The 17,426-nt window shown below is 35.8% G+C and overlaps 2 long non-coding RNA genes across 6 annotated transcripts; both read right to left on the bottom strand.

The window, feature by feature from the left end:
* Positions 1-9,675: 9,675 nt before the first annotated feature.
* LOC106432195 lies at positions 9,676-13,463 on the bottom strand. 5 transcript variants are annotated; one of them, XR_007319858.1, is made up of 7 exons: positions 12,938-13,463; positions 12,579-12,848; positions 12,386-12,479; positions 12,228-12,319; positions 11,432-12,062; positions 9,850-9,974; positions 9,676-9,731 (listed from the first exon to the last, which is right to left on the bottom strand). It is a non-coding gene; the product is annotated as an uncharacterized LOC106432195 (long non-coding RNA). The 5 variants fall into 5 exon arrangements; XR_007319859.1 differs by having other exon boundaries at positions 9,676-9,974; positions 12,232-12,319; positions 12,938-13,461; XR_007319857.1 differs by having other exon boundaries at positions 9,676-9,974; positions 12,938-13,458.
* A 1,757-nt stretch (positions 13,464-15,220) lies between these two features.
* On the bottom strand, positions 15,221-16,919 carry LOC106379323. The gene is made up of 3 exons (XR_001275971.3): positions 16,759-16,919; positions 15,997-16,190; positions 15,221-15,505 (listed from the first exon to the last, which is right to left on the bottom strand). It is a non-coding gene; the product is annotated as an uncharacterized LOC106379323 (long non-coding RNA).
* Positions 16,920-17,426: the final 507 nt, after the last annotated feature.

Genomic DNA, 17,426 nt, shown 5'->3' with positions numbered 1-17,426 from the left:
ATATTCAAAGGATAATAGATATTGTAGTAGTAGTAGTAGTAGTAGTAGTAGTAGTAGTAGTTATTAGTAGTAGTAGAAGTCTTACTTGTAAAGCAAATGGACTGGTCTTTGAAAGACCATTGGGAGATAGTCTCTATCATGGAAACTAGTCAGCTAAAGGAGCCTACAAGTACATAGACCAAAAAGCAAGTGCAGCTTCTCTGCTTTCTTATCTACCTGTGTCCCTGTGACTGAATATTCACTTGGTCTCCTCTAAAGCAAAAGACGCGCCAATGAAGATGAGTAGGCAAAGATATAATAATTGAGTTGAAGCATCCAATAACAAGCTGCATAAGAGACGATTTTTCCCATCACAAAGTGCACGACCGTGCGTATAGTATCCAGTGATGAATGAAGATGGTAGCACATTATTACATAGACCAAGAAAATATAACCTACTATTTATGTAGAATGACGTTTCAAGTTATTATATGTTACACACATAAGCATTTCATTGCTCTGGATTTTCTAATAAACATGGCAGACAAAGCTAAAATAAGAACCTAACTGTAACACCCGTCTCATCCTCTCTCAGGAACGGCGTGCTACTAACCGAAAAATATCAAATTAAACCGATTTATAGAACCGAATAAAATGTCAAACCTTTTAATCAAATAATTTCCAAATAAAACGGGTTTATAATTTAAAACCAAATATAATAAATCGAAAAGTTAATTAAAACCGAAATAAAATACAATGATCCCAAGACACCAATCCGTCCACATATCCAACTACTCGTCATGTTCACCTGCAAGGAGAAAAAAGAGGAGTGAGTAACAGGGGAGTTACTCCGTGAGATATGGGATGCTAAACCGCAAACCACTGAATCAGTACATAGCACTACGACCATGTAGGCCTAGCTCTAGCATAAAACACAGTGTCTAATACACCACATAAAACATCCAGTGCGCTGATAGTACATGCTACTCTATGCACCCCGCATTTCCTCATAAGGATATATGTATATCTACAGGCGTACAGTAGTCCATCTGTGTACTCCCAGAATCTGCGCGTCGACAACTGATACAAACGTTTTTGTACCCCCACAATCTCACTGCTCGTCGGCGGCTTACACAAACGTCTTTGTGCACCCGCAATCACACTGCTCGTCGGTGGCTTACACAAACGTCTTTATGCACACGTAATCACACTGTTCGTCGGCGGCTTACACAAACGTCTTTGTGCACTCCCAATCCACACAAACGGACTTATATATTTATATACATATATATAGCAGTTTTAACATCACTCAATTCATTCAACCGTTGAATCCTCTATTATCTTATTTCCGATTTAACAATCAATAACAATAATAAACAAACAAGACTCGATTCACAGAGACGGATCATGTTTCGAAACTAGACTTTCCATAATAATAGTACTAAACTTGCACGGGATTAGACGGAATAGCCCTCACCTTAGCCATATCGGAGAACTAAAAGCGGACCCGACAATAGACGAGATGACATGATCAACAATAAAACTAGGGTTACGCCATCGACCTCGATCTCGCCAACGATACACCATATCGAAATAAGAAACAAATAAATACAATAAAGGATTAACAGAAATAATAATAATTGGCACATAAGTTGGTATATCACGTGACATTTAAAAGAACGTGAGGAAGGTGATCAAACCTAAGGTTCAATGATGGCTTTGTTGCTGCGCAAGAAACAAACAAGGCATCACTTAACACCCTCGAGCTCACTTCGGCTTGACGGAATCACAACTACGGCGACATGGGCCTTTCAAAAGAGACCATGTGACACAGAATAGTTTTTTTTTCTTATGCAATGACAGTGGGCTTCTCCCTCCCAGTGAACTCCTTCAGCTTTGATACAGACAATGAAAATCTGTAGCATGACAACGAGATAAATCATTACAAAACTCATGACTTGGACATCTTTATGTCTGCAGAAACAAAATAAGAACGAACCAATCAAAGGTTTTTATTGGAGAGAAGATCCCACGTCGGAAATATGAAAGGGACTTGACTAATATATAAGAGTCTTGGGTCAATCCACTAATTGTCAATTGGTTTTAACACTGCAAGAAAACGTTTCCATAACAACGAAGATTTACGACGAAAATATTTCGTCGTAAATTTACATGGTGTTTACAACGCAGTTACGAGGAGACCAACTTTCGTCGTAAACGCCATGTAAATTTACAACGAAATAATTTTGTCGTAAAATCCATGTAAGTTTACGACGAAAGTACGTGGAATGAGAAATACGTCGTAATCGTTACATCGACATTACAACGAAACATGTTACCGTTATATTTAGGTGAAAACGTGTATTCAATGTGCTTTAACTTACCTAATTTTGTCGTAAAGTCGTTATAAATATTATGTTAAAACCATGTAAAATCCATGTAAAACATTCCTTGTAAAATCGTTGTTATATTTCAACTACCCAACTCGAAAATTTCTCTATATATATGTCATTTCCCACAACTCTCTTCCTCACAACACACAAACGCAAAAAAAATCAGAAAAAAAAATCAGAAAAAAAAAGATTTCAAAAAAAAATCTAAGAAAAAATGGTCGGTGCGGTAGTATTTACGAGTTACGGAGTTGGATGTATTTGCACAAAGATTCCGACGGAAGGGTGACGAACACATTTCTGAGCGGGCTAGAAACATTCATGCACCAGGCGGGCTGTACACCGATCACGCAGGAAAGCGGTAAGATGTTCTGCCCCTGTCGGAAATGCAAGAATTCAAAATTTGCACGTAGTGAAATTGTATGGAAGCATTTAGTAAACAGAGGATTTACACCACAATACTACATTTGGTATCAACATGGAGAGGGTTATGGGGGAAATGAAGCTAGTAGTAGTAATAATAATTTTGAGGATGCTCATCGTAGTGAAGAACCGAATCATTTGCATAATGAATATAATTATCATAAAGATCAGGAGCAGATGGTAGATCATGATAGGGTTCAAGATATGATTAGTGATGCATTTTTAGAAACAACTACAACAATAGCTGATGGAACTGGAAATGTAGAAGAACCTAATTTGGATGCAAAAAGGTTTAATGAAATGCTAGATGCTGCAAATCAACCAATCTACACTGGTTGTAGAGAAGGTCTCTCTAAATTGTCTCTAGCAGCTAGGATGATGAATATTAAAACGGATCATAATTTACCTGAGAATTGCATAGATGCATGGACGAAGTTGTTTAAAGAGTATTTGCCAAAAGACAACCTGTCTGCTGAATCTTATTATGAGATTCAGAAATTGGTTTATAGTCTTGGGTTGCCTTCGGAGATGATTGATGTTTGCATCGACAACTGCATGATCTACTGGAAAGAAGATGACAAGTTAGAAGAGTGTCGATTCTGCAAAAAACCACCATTCAAACCGCAAGGCCGTGGGAGGAATAGGGTACCGTACCAAAGGATGTGGTACCTACCAATTACAGACAGATTGAAAAGATTATATCAATCTGAGAGGACTGCTGCGTCGATGAGGTGGCATGCGGAACATGTCCAGAGAGATGGTGAGGTTGCACATCCATCAGACGCAAGAGCGTGGAAACATTTCAACAAGGTACACGCATATTTTGCTACAAATATTCGGAATCTCTATCTTGGGTTATGCAGCGATGGATTTAGTCCATTTGGAATGTCTGGTAGACAATATTCTTTGTGGCCAGTCATTCTTACGCCGTACAATTTACCGCCGGATATGTGCATGGAACAAAAATTTCTATTTTTGACCATATTAATCCCTGGGCCGAAGCATCCAAACCGGTCTCTTGATGTTTTTCTTCAACCGTTGATAGAAGAGCTAAAGCAATTGTGGTTAGAAGGGGTGAGGACGTACGATTGTTCCTTGAAAAAAATTTTTACGATGCAAGCAGTTCTGTTGTGGACGATAAGTGATTTCCCTGCTTATGGGATGTTGTCTGGCTAGACAACACATGGAAGATTATCTTGTCCATATTGTCTTGGATCGACGGATGCTTTTCAACTGAAGAATGATAGGAAGAGTTGTTGGTTTAATTGTCATCGTTGCTTTCTTCCACTTGTCAATCCGTACAGAAGAAACAAGACATTGTTTCGACAAAAAAAAAATTGTCAGAGACGGTCCTCCTCCATATCTCACCGGCCAGGAGATCGAAGCAGACAATGATTATTACGGAGCTCAGGAAATAGTTAAGGTTGGAGGTAATTGGCATGTTCCTGGAAATATGCCTGATGGGTATGGTGTCTCTCACAATTGGCATAACAAGAGTATATTTTGGGAGCTACCCTATTGGAAGGATCTTCTCTTACGCCACAATCTGGATGTCATGCATATTGAGAAGAACTTTTTTGAGAACATCATGAATACATTACTTAACGTCCCTGGGAAGACAAAAGATAACAAAAAGTCAAGGATGGACTTACCTGATATTTGCTCAAGAAGTGAGTTACATATCAAGAGCAATGGAAACATTCATGTTCTCATCTTCCGGTTGTCATCAGAAGCCAAAACAACCTTGTTTGACTGGGTTGCATCAGAAGTTAAGTTTCCTGATGGTTATGCTTCAAATCTGTCAAGATGTGTTGAGCGAGGTCAAAAGTTCTCCGGAATGAAGAGTCATGATTTTCATGTGTTTATACAACGACTACTTCCATTTGTTTTTGCCGAGCTCCTTCCAGCAAATGTCCATGAAGCACTTGCAGGTAATTATAATTTTATAATATATATACATATGTTATGAAATGTTATTAATTTGATTACTTTTGCAATATACAGCCATCAGAACATTTTTCAGAGATCTTAGCACACGTACGTTCAAGGAAGAAGTCATCAAACAACTTCATCAGAACATTCCGATCATATTGTGCAACCTGGAGAAGATATTTCCTCCTTCATTTTTTGACGTCATGGAGCATCTAGTTGTCCACCTACCGTATGAAGCATTGCTTCATGGACCTGTTCACAACGGATGGATGTATCCGTATGAGCGACAGATGAAACATTTGAAGGGGAAAGCAAGAAATCTTGCAAAGGTGGAAGGTTCAATAGTTGCGGGGAGTTTGACAGCCGAAACATCTAACTTCACATCATACTACTTTGCTCCAACTGTTCGTACGAAAAAAAGAGTTCCTAGAAGATATGATGATGGTGGAGTACCGACATCATATCCAATTGATAGTGTTCCTGACATTTTCTGCGAAATTGGACGGTTTGGTGGTAAAACGAAAGAAGTATGGTGGTCATGTAAAGAGGATAAACATAGTGCTCACACTTATATTCTGCTCAACTACGAGGATGCAGTGACCCGTTACTTTGGAAGGTAAATATTTTTGTGAATGTTAATTATATGAATTGAAGTTAATTATGTATGACTTGATTATTTGTTTAATTTGCAGCATGTTTGTATCTCAAGTTGAAGAAGCAATACCAGGAATATCTGCAACTGATGTGGACACACGTAAAGATAAGCACTTTGTCAAGTGGTTAAAATCACATGTACGTAATATATTTCATACATTGATTAATTAAGTAACTGTTTTGATACTTCAATATTAATTAAGAATATCTGCTTTTTGCAGGTTAATTATGACGATCCTTATTTATCCCGTATGGTTTCACGAATTGGTTCAAGGTCCAGTTGCAAATGTCACCACATCACCTATATATTTCACACGAGGATTTACCTTTCACATATACGAGAATGAGAGACATCGGGCAACAAGTAACTACGGAATATGTGTGAAAGGTGAAACAGACTTTTACGGGATCTTGCAGGAGATTATTGAAGTGAAATTTCTGGGGTTATTGAAGCTAAAATGCGTCCTCTTCAAATGTGAATGGTTCGATCCTGTTGTGAACCGAGGGATTCGGTATAACAAATTTGGTGTTGTGGATGTCATTTTTGGGAGAAGATACAACAAATTTGAGCCTTTCATTTTAGCTTCACAAGCCGAGCTAGTTAGCTTCCTTCCTTATCTTCGGCTTCGAACTTCCGAAATAAACTGGTTAGCTGCTATCAAAATTACACCTCGTGGATGCATTGTCGCTGGAGAAGAACCGCCCTTGCAAGAAGAAGACGCTATCAATGAAGTTGAGGTACCAGAACAACCAACTGATGAAATCCTTTTGATCGACCCGCAAAACTTTCAATATGAAGATATTCCCGAAGATGCGACAGATGAAGCACGTGAAGACGAGTTCGAGAGAAGCAACGATGATGATTGTAATGATAGTGATGAGAACGAAAATGATTTAGAGTGATGTAATATTGATGAGAACGAAAACGATTTAGAGTGATGTAATATATGTAACAAATGTTGTATTTCTCTATTGTAACATATGTTTAAAGAAATATTGTTTTTTTACCATCTTAATGTATGTGTAACAAATGTTGTTTTATATAATATGTATTTCATTAGTTTTTAAAAAAATATTTAGAGTTTTAGGGTTTTAGAGTTTAAGTTGGAGAAAGAGCAAGAAGTAGGAGTGAGGAAGATATGATGTTAGATGATATGTGACTTTGGGGTTTAGGGATTTCATTCTCGGTGTTTAGGGTTAAGCGTTGTAAAATCGTCGTAAATGGTTAAATCTATTCCACGTAAATTCGTCGTAAATGGAAAAACGCGGGCCTGGTAACTTTTTCGTAAATGGAAGAACGCGGGCCTGGTAACTTCGTCGTAAACGGACGTTTTGACGTAATTCTGTCGTAAACCGAAAAACGCGTGCCTGGTAACTTCGTCGTAAATGGAAAAACGCGGACCTGGTAACTTCGTCGTAATATTACGTCGCGTTTACGACGAAACGTTTTCTATATATTGAGACGTCGAGAACGAGGCTGCCTCGTTCATTCCTCCCAAACTCCTCTGCTCTCCCTCTAAGGGACACTCCCTTTCCTCTTCTATTTTTTTTAAGTTAGTTTAGGTGATTAATTAGTTAGGTAATTAGTTTAGGTGATTAGTTAGGTAATTAGTTTAGGTGATTTGTTAGATGACGGAATACTATAGTTTAGGTGATTAGTTAGGTAACAGAATAATTTTTTAATTATGTCGTCGTAATTGATTAAATTTATTTTAATTTTTTTTTAGATGGCTCCTAGAAGGAAACCAGCAGCACCTACTTATGCCCAGTTGTTTGGCGATGGTTCCGGTACATCTTCTTCCGGTCCATCGTCCGATGCAGTTCCAGACTCTCAGACTTCTCAGAGAGTTTTTTCGAGTCCTCCTCTTCCACCGCAGATGCTTCCACCTCCTCCTCCAGCGGCTGCACCTCAGCATGTCCCAGAAGGTGCAGTTCATCCGGATTTGCGTGTGCCTTCATATGCTCCATTCGCGAGATATACGGTGGAGGATTTGCTTGCCCAGCCTGGACGGGAGGGTTTGGATGTTCTAGACCCCGATAGACCACGAGGAACTAATTGATAAGTTATTAATTTTTATTATATTAAAATTTAAATTATTTTTATTTTCTAACGGTTAAATTGTTTTTTTCAGGTTTGGGGCTAACAACCGTGTTAGCCGGAGCGTTTCGGCGACGATTAAGGGTTACTACGACGGAGAATATCCGAACTGGAGGAAGACACCAAATCACGTTAAGATCACGTGGTTTAAATGTTTTGCGCTAAGATTTTTAATTTTAATTAAATTTTCACTTTTAAATATATATATATATATATATATATATATATATATATATATTTAATATTAATTATTAATTGTAATTTTTTCAAAAATTTTGTGTTTCAGCAAAAGTGGCATTGGTCTTCGGGAATCACCGAGAGGGTGAAGGCGGAATTTGTTGCAAAGGCAAAGATCCGCCTCTGCAACACAATCTCCGATTGGAAGGACAAGTGGGAGATCTACGGGTATGAGGGAAAGCCCACTGAGCTCACGACGGATGTGTGGGATGGTCTCATCGCCTATTGGGAGCACCCCTCTTCGATCAAAAAGGCCAATTCGTGCTCGGCTTCTCGAAGGACGAAGGATAAAGATGGTCATTTGCCCATCCTTCACAAAACCGGACAAAAACCTCATGCAGAAGTCCGTCTAGAAGCTGTAAGTTTTGTTTTAAATATATATTTTAAAATATTCAATTAATATAATTTTTAATATTTAATTTAATTTTTTTTGTAGTTCGAGAAGAGGGGAGTCTTACCATCTCTGTCTGACCTATTCAAGATGACTCACGCCACATCCGACAGAGTTTTTGTGGATCCTGCATCTGAGAAACTCTTCCCAGCAGTGGCTGGTCGGATTGAAGAACGGGAGACGCAACTAACCCAGGAGTCTCCCAATGGATTACCAGTCACATTGTCCACCGAAGAGGCCGACAGAATCTTCGAAGAGGTACAACTTAAAAATTTTGTTTACATTATTTTTAATATTTTAACATAATTAACTATATTAATATATGTTTTGATTTTATAGGTGGCTCCTAAAAAAAAGGGACGGATAGTCGGTATATGCTCTGTTAACGAAGTTGCAAAGGCAAATTCGTCGTACACTTCGAGACGGAATGAAGAGACTGCTCAGATGAAAGCTCGAATGGATAGCCAGCAGGTTCGTTTAGACTCTCTTGAAGATTTGCTAGACGTGATGGCCGTGGGAAACCCGGTTATGCAGAGAATGTTGAGTGAGAGACGAGCCGCTCTTGGGTTGCCAGTACGAGATCCCCAAGAGTCCGATCCAACCCGTCAACAGCCGAGCAACACCACCGACTACTTCTAGAATATGTAGTTTTTTTTAATATTTCTATTTGTATTGTGAATTTAAATATTATTGTATGACTTTTAAATGCTTTTTTAAAAATATGTTTTTCATTTTCATATTTCGTTTTAAAATTTAAATTATTTTAAATTCTGAATATTAAATAAATTCAATATATATATTAACAATAAGAATCGATGTAAACTTCATGTAAATTTTTACGAGTGATTAACGTCGAAAGATTTACGAGGGTTTTACATCGAAAAGTTTACGTGTTCTTTACAATGAAAATATTTACGTCTGTTTTACATCGAAAGAGTTACGTGGAGTTTACCACGAAAAGTTACGTCTCGTTTACGACGAAACATTTCCCTGCGCTTTACGAGGAATTATTTTCGTCGTAAACATAACAAGTCGTTTACGACGAAATTTCCGTTACGACGGACGTTTTACAACGAAACGTATTTCGAGGTTAATTCGTCGTAAAACCCCGTTTACGACGAATTTACAACGAATATTGCCCTCGTAAAAAATATGATTTCTTGTAGTGTAAGTTGGAAGTCCAGGAAACTTATCAGGGTATCAGAGCGGGCCCAATACCCTGACCCATTAATCCGACCCGGACAGTGGCCCGATCATCATATTAGCTGATGGCCCATAGAAAGCTCAGTTTCGCCGAGATCGCTAGAAAATAAAGCATGATTTCGGAGGGATATGATGAATTCTGCGAGATTAATGGTTATACGCACCATTATCTCGAGGGAGTGTACTGGAGAGAAAATCCCACGTCAAAAATATGAAAGGGACTTGAGTAATATATAAGAGACTTGAGACAATTCACTAATTACCAGTTGATTTTACGTTGGAAACCCATGAAATTTATCAGTTTCAGAGCTATCTGTGCATCCACATCGTGCTTTGAAACGTCTGGCTATTTGAACAAAAAAAAAACGTCTGGCTCAAACTGTTCAATGTATATTCGAACCGTAGGGCCAGCTGAACCAGTTCCCTAGAACAACATTTTTGTAAGTTAGGTCACTGTGACAGGGGCCAAATGAGTCTCTTCTATACATATGAAACTCTGAATTTGACTAAAAAGAAAAAGAAAACAAGAATCTACAACTTACGGACAAACGAAATATGATTCTGGATCCATCCGTGAAAACCAACCGAACACCTTGCTTGGATGCGACACTTCCATCAACGTGAAAACCAACCGAACACCTTGCTTGGATGCGACACTTCCATCAACCTATCAAGAAACATTTAAACTTTCTCAGCTATTGCAGTATCAAAATCTTTAGCACTAATCTTTATTTTTGAAATATGGCCCCAAAGGGGTTGAACACAATTAACCCTGAATTTTATAGGCTTCAAATTTTAGTCCATTTATTTTGCTTACACAACTATTATACAATATATATAATTTTTTAAATTTGTTAGATTATGTAAAATTGAGTTTTCCCATCGAAATAAATCTTTTCGCCAAAACCCAAAATTGAGTTTTCTAGTAAAACCGCAAAAATAATTTTTTTTTTTTTGCAAAAACCTCAAAAACAAGTTTTTTCGTCAAAACCAAATATTAAGTTCTCTTTTCAAAACCAAAAATAGGGTTTTGAGTCAAAACCACAATAGTTTTACCTCCAAAACCGTAAAATTAATTTTTCACAGTAAAACCACAAAATCAATTTTTTCTGCTAAACCGCTGAAATTGTGTTTTTCTGCCAAACTGAAAATATCGAATTTTTTGCCGAAACCGCAAACTCAATTTTTTCGTCAAACCCTCAAAATCGAGTATTTCCTCCATAACCAGAAATTGAGTTTTTTTCCACCAAAACCACAAAATCGAGTTTCTCGCCAAAACAACAAAATCGAGTTTCCCGCCAAAACCACAAAATCAAGTTTTCTCACCAAAATCGAAAAATCAAGTTTTTCCACCAAAAATGCAAAATTGAGTTTTTCCACAAAATCCACAATTAAAATTTCCCGCTAAAAATGCAAAAATTGAGTTCCCCCCCCAGCCGAAAATCTAATCTTCGTCAAAACCACAAAATTTAATTTTTTTTGTCGAAACCCGGCAAATAAGTTTTTCCGCGAAAATCATATTTTTCTGTCAAAATCACAAAATATTATTTGTTTGTAGTATAAATATTTAATAAAAATATTATATTTATCTAAATCATAAGCTAATGTTGTTTACTTGTGTTATGAAAAATATTAAGAAATGGGATAACCGTGGCCACTGGCGGAGCTAGGTGAGGAGTGGGTGGGGCAGCTGCCTCCCATGATTATTATTTTTTGCTAATTTTGTATTTAATTTTTACTAATGTTCCAGATGAAAATTTAAATTTCTAACTATATTACCAGTGTTTTAAAGTTTTACCCCGTGTAAAAACTATTCCTAGATCTGCCACTGACCGTGGCTCAGCCCATTTATATATAAACATTATAAACGGTTAGAGTTGAAATAGAATTGGGACTTTAACTCAATATGCCCATATTAGAAAAAAAAAATTGTTCTCTTTATCCTCTCTATATTCTCTCTACCTCTTTATCATTGCATTCCCTATACTAACTTTCTATTAATTTAATATAAAATATTACGCTTCACTTTCCACCACATTAATACATTACATTATTCAATTTAATAAATTAACCATAAATTTACACTATTTGACTCCACAAGACAATTTTAACCAATAGAACTACCTCAGGCTCACTCTCTTTCTTCTTCCCCATCATACTTCACTTCTCATTCCTTCCATTGACAAGTTTTGAACCTCAAAAGAGAGGTAATTTGTGTCTGTTTTTTATGAAAATTGTTGTATAATAGCTTTAAAATTATATATATATATATCAAGAATAATGTAAATAATGTAAGAACTGCTGAGATTTTCAAGAAATTTAAAATGAGTTTTAAAACTGTGTTTTCTGAATTTCAGCTTTTTTATGTCCATATTTTAGGATTTTTTTTCTAAAATACCATTAAAAAATGAAATGTACATCACGGGTAATATAAAGAATATAAGATTTGATAAGTATTTTGAGAGATTGAAAATAAATTTTAAAACTATGTATATGGATTAGTGGGTTCATTTTGTCCGTTTCTGATATTTTTTTTTCTTTTATATCACTAAAATGAAATGCTAGGTTGCACGGGCACGTGTACTGGTAGCCATCTCGTGTACTGGAAATGTCTCTGAAACGGGGACACGTCGGAAACGGCCCGATGACGTTTCAAGCAAGAGGGAGATTACAATCTGTTGATGGGGACAGAAGGGTTTGGATACGGGACATTTCCGAAACAGCTTGACATCAAAATCCCGTGTCCCATAAGGCCCTAAGGGCATCATTAACCATGAAACCCATTAAGATCTCTTAATGAATATTTAAATAATAAAGTTAAGCTAAAAACTTTTGTTAAGAGACAATTAGTTTTAGTGCTCCAATGCAAAAACTCAACTAAGGGTTCTTAAATAAAAAGTCAAAGATTCTGAAGTCAAACCTACAATATAGCAAGAAAATTTAGGAGTCATGAGCATACAATGTAGATGATCCGTCAAGCTCCCATTTGCCATATATTTGTAGATAAGGAACCTGGAAACTCTCAGGTTTGATGAGCAGAGGAGAAAGAAAGGAAGCAAAAGTGTAATAATAGTTCACCTCTCGTTCTTCTTAACACAAAAGCCTTTCAAAGCAACTAGATGGCGGTGATGCAGCCTGGCGAGAAGCTCTATCTCTCTGCAAAACTCATCTTCTGTTGTAAAGAAATAACAAACTCAGCCTTTCAATGAATTCTCCATGTAAATTAAGAGATAACAAAATTTAGAAACCTTTACAGAACAGAAGCTCTCACCTGTCTTTTGGAAAGAAACATTCCAGAACTAGTGTGCACTCCACTTGCCACGCTCTCACCTGAATCATTATCCGCAACCATTGACTTCTCAAGTTTCCCTTTCACCTAAAAAAACAAAGTAGTTGACTTTAGTCACACAGTCTCAAAACATTCCATGATCATCATCACTAAGTTCTCAAACAAACAAAAAGCATAATCAAGAAGATGATTGATTGATTGATAAAATGATCACATTCCTCATCAGTAAGAAGTCCCTTGTACAAAAACACCCTGCAGAAGACATCACATACTTAGATCTTCAAAACAATCAAACCACAAAGTTCTTTCTTTTTAATAGCAAAAGCAACAAACAAACGAACCTAGGAGTCCAAGAGAGCTGAGTTACACGACTTGGATCAATAACTAGAGACGAAGCACTTGTCTTGTGCTTAATCACTGACCCTTCTCTGCCCCAACCAATAGAGAAAAAAAAACAAATCTTTATCAGTCAACACACTTCTGCAACAAGTGTCGTCCTCATCACTTCCACCGAGACAAATTCTCCGTCATCCCTCTCGAAAGCCACCACAACAACAACCCTTCCTTCATCTCCAGCCCCAACCTCATAATCAAACACATCTTCCAATCACTCACACGCAAAAGCCCCAAACCCTGATCCTCAGCCGTGTCGTGAAGGATAGAAAGGGAAAACAGAGGGATCTACGAGGAAAACAGAGAGACGAGAAGATTTGAAGAAGATACGATGAAACCATGGGATATTGGAGAGATCGAGAGGATGGGATTCGTGAAGGAGGAGATGAGTAGCGGAGAGAGAGATGCAAGAGACGTTTCTTCCGAACCTTAATTAAGAAACGTCTCTTAATTTAATTGCTAATTTTCTTTTTTTTTTAAATCTTAATTACATAAGAACCTTACCTAAAGTACTGCTTTAAAGATGGCCTAATGTTCTATATAAAAAAAACTATGGTACTAATTTACAAACCAAACACAATTACTTCTTTAAACGAAGAAGACAATGATGTGTGGCTTTTCAGACCCATTATATTATATATTTTTTAACCATATTTAGTTTAAAAGTAATAATATCATATTTATGAAATTTAAATAGCAAAAGGGTGTGAGTAACATTAAACTAGATTGATTGATTTTATTTAATAAATTTGTAATACCATTATCTCCAATGTTTTCTGTAATTAACTATCTTTATGCTATTATCAAAACAACAATTGATTTGGTGATTAAAATTTGCTAAGTTCATAACAATAAGACAATTATCTCCATTGCAAACTAACCATAACAGACCAAAAAACAGAGTAAATAAGTGTTCAAATTTAACTAGACCTTGTATAACTCTTAAACTTAACTTATAACTTACATATATATATATATATATATATATATATATATATATATATATATATATATATATATATAGATATTTACTGCCGTACCTACTCCCGTACCCGTATCTATTTTTTTTAGTTTTGTTATTTTCCGTCTCCGACTCCGTTTCCGTCCCCATTTCCAGTCCCCATACCCGTATCAGGGCCGCTTAGATGAAATGTGTATCATGGATAATGTAATTAAAGTAAGATTTATTGGTAGTTTGGAGAGATATAAATCGATTTTAAAACTGTACTTTATGGGTTTTAGGTATTTTACTTCATTTTGAAGTATAGTAGGACTCTAAGATGGTTATATAATCTGATAGCAGTGGTTTAATTCGAACAATATCATCCTAAAAATTGATTAGGTAGTAAAAGATAAAATTTATGGGTAATACTAAGATGACTATTATTACTGAGACAAAACAGTTTTACTGATATTACTATGTTGTATAGTGTGATATAAAATACTAGGATTACTGGTTTTATTACGTGTAATATAGATTACTAAGATTACTGATTTTATTATGGGTAATTTGAAACCCCTATATATTGCAAGTAGTACGTGTATTTAGCATATAGTAAATAAAACTATTAAAACTAGTAGTAGACTATGTATATAGTGAACACGACTATTAAACTATTTAGATTATTATTTTCTATAGTTTTAGGCAGATTAGTAGATGATTTATCATTTTTTAAAAATGATTCTTTAACTTTCATGGTTGTTGTGTGAATCGTATGACTATAGTAAGAAGAATCAATAAAAATACTTATTTCTGATAAACTGTTTATGTAATACTTTTTCTTAATAATATTTATTGTATAAAATCATTGGTTTTACTAAAAAATAGTTCATTTGACCATAGTTTTACTAATAAAACTTAAAATTTGGCAAAATATTACTATGTGCAAGGTAATTTAACTATTACCTTGAAGATTACCAAGAATTAGTAAGTGTAATTAAAATATTAAATTCATGTATATATATAACATCTGCATTTTTTACATGGATATTTTTTAAATACTATACATGCACGTTTTACATGAATATTTTTTAAAATGTTATACATGCACGTTTTAAATAAGTACTTTTTATGTTATTATTTTAACATGAGCAAAACAAAATGAATTTTATGAAACCTAAAATGTTTGTAAAATCTAAAATAAATAGATAAACGTTTTAAAAATGTAATGTGATATATTACCACAACTTAATATTTACTGACAGACAAAATGTGTATGTAGAAGAAATACTTAATAAAAAAATTGGACATAATTAACATAATAAAATTAGTTATTCTACCTTGTCTTTTACAACAGATGCAAGTTTTAAACATTCATGTTTCAACTACCTCGAAGAAAAGTTCAAAACAATAAAACATACTCAATTTCTTATATATTTTTTTCTTCTGTCAATATTTCTTTTTCTTGACTTTCCTTCTTTCTCTTCAGGCTCTTTCTTATCCTAGACCTTGAACTCGAGAACATGGAACTACTTTGTGGGTGGCTATTTGTTTCCTTTCACCACTGGACATCCACCTGAAAATCAAAGCAAATGATATTAAAGTTTAGAGACATTGAACCAACAATGAGGACAAGTATACACCCACGAGCTCACAAAACAAATTATGTGATGCGTTTTAAGGCTTGTTTAGAGCTACAAATGAAGACACTTGAAAAGAACTCAAGGTTAGTCATCTTCAACTTCATTCTCGTCATTCTCATTCATAAACATCAATGGAGTTTTACCTAAAGGTTTATGTGATGTGTTTTAAGGCTTGTGATTAAGTTTGATAGAAGACATGGGTTTATTACAAGAAGTCTATAACTAATCAAGAAAAAACAATATTTCTCACTATACAAAAGCGATTCCCAACCATACAGTAATTAGTAAGAGCTTCCAGTTAAACTAAACAAGCGAATAAGCGATGTATTACTAAACGCTTTACCATTATGTTACAATCCAAGAACAATCAGACTACATAAAAATTCATATTGAAGAGAGTTGGAGCAAGAGGAAATAAGCTTACTTTCTGAGTGATGAGCTCGCATTGTGTACCTTTACCCGAAGCGTAACTACAACTACGTTGGAGAATGGGTGAGTTAATGCTCTTTAGTAATTGGGGGTACAAGGAAAGAACTTTCCCTCTAATCTTTGCAGAACTCTTCGGTTGTTAACCATATCGGGCTCGTCACTACAAATGGCGGAACATAAGTGGTGTCCCTGCAACAGAAGAGGGGGAAATGTCCATAGGTTAATGAACTAACCATTTGAATCTAAGAAGTGAGAAAGTGAACAAGTTATGTTAGAAAAGAAATAATCAAGGAAACAACAATCACACTTCAACTATGGAATAAGTACAAATCAAAGAAAGACTCCCCAAACCAATAGAAAGCTCAGTTTTGTTTTTAAGTTTACTTTCATGGGGAATAATGAGATGGCAGTCTCTGCAATCCAGAAACAGAAAATCTTAACAATCCGTTAACCATATCAGACCAAGAACAAGGAATGCTAGAAAGGGAGCATTTTTAAAGTATTTAAAAATATACAGAGGTTCTGAAGAACTTCAAAAAACATATCAATGTAATCTTGATTCTGGCAGTTCTCAATCAACGTCATAACAAAACACGTGGAGGCATTGATCTCTTGACATATACAGAATCAAGAACTAAACAGAGAAATCAAAGAATCAATTAGCAGGCAGAAAAGAGAAGCAAACAATCACTAAACATAGGAACCAAAAAGCAAAGAAACAAGCAATGCCCAAAAAGAGAAGCAAACAATCACTAACCCATAAATCATTTAACCGGTGTTAAATAGTTTTGAGTTTCTGAAGAAAAGTCGATAGAGATCAATGGTTCTCATCACCGGATAGTTTGGTAGCGGAGATAACAAGACACGGCCAAATTGAGCCTTCTCGAGGGAAAAGTTTCCAACGCTTTCCAGATAAATTGTTGGGGTCAAAATCGGTCACGACGGAATCAATGTCTGAAAGTCCGTAAAAATCGGCATGAACGTTTTTACGAAAAATAAATCTTAAAAAGAGATTTATTTTTACGAAGAATCTTGCGGAGAAAACACATTCACGAAAAATCGGAGAAAGACTCGAACAAGGTTGCCGCGTAGCAACCAACGCAAAGGTTGGTCGCTACGTAGCGACCGAGCACGTACAAAGCTCGGTCGCTAAGTACGTACACGGCTCGGTAGCCAACCCATTTCATGTTCTCGTCATTTGAAGTCATCAATCGAACTTTACGATAAAAACCGCAGAAAGATCGTTTTTATCGAAAGAAGCCGTAATAAACGTTTCGACTCAAACAACGGCCCAAAGAGACCTAAGACGTGACTCGAAACCCACTTATGATTTCTTAACCAAAAGCCCATAAACCGTAGGACGGTTTATGCTTGGTTCGCAAGAAAAGATAAATGTCCAGTTTCCGCGGATAAATACGAAATTTT

The sequence above is a fragment of the Brassica napus genome, chromosome C2, assembly GCF_020379485.1.
Source record: "Brassica napus cultivar Da-Ae chromosome C2, Da-Ae, whole genome shotgun sequence".
NCBI lineage: Eukaryota > Viridiplantae > Streptophyta > Magnoliopsida > Brassicales > Brassicaceae > Brassica > Brassica napus.
Note: the sequence above shows the minus strand (reverse complement) of the source record. Positions and strands in the feature narration are given on the sequence as shown.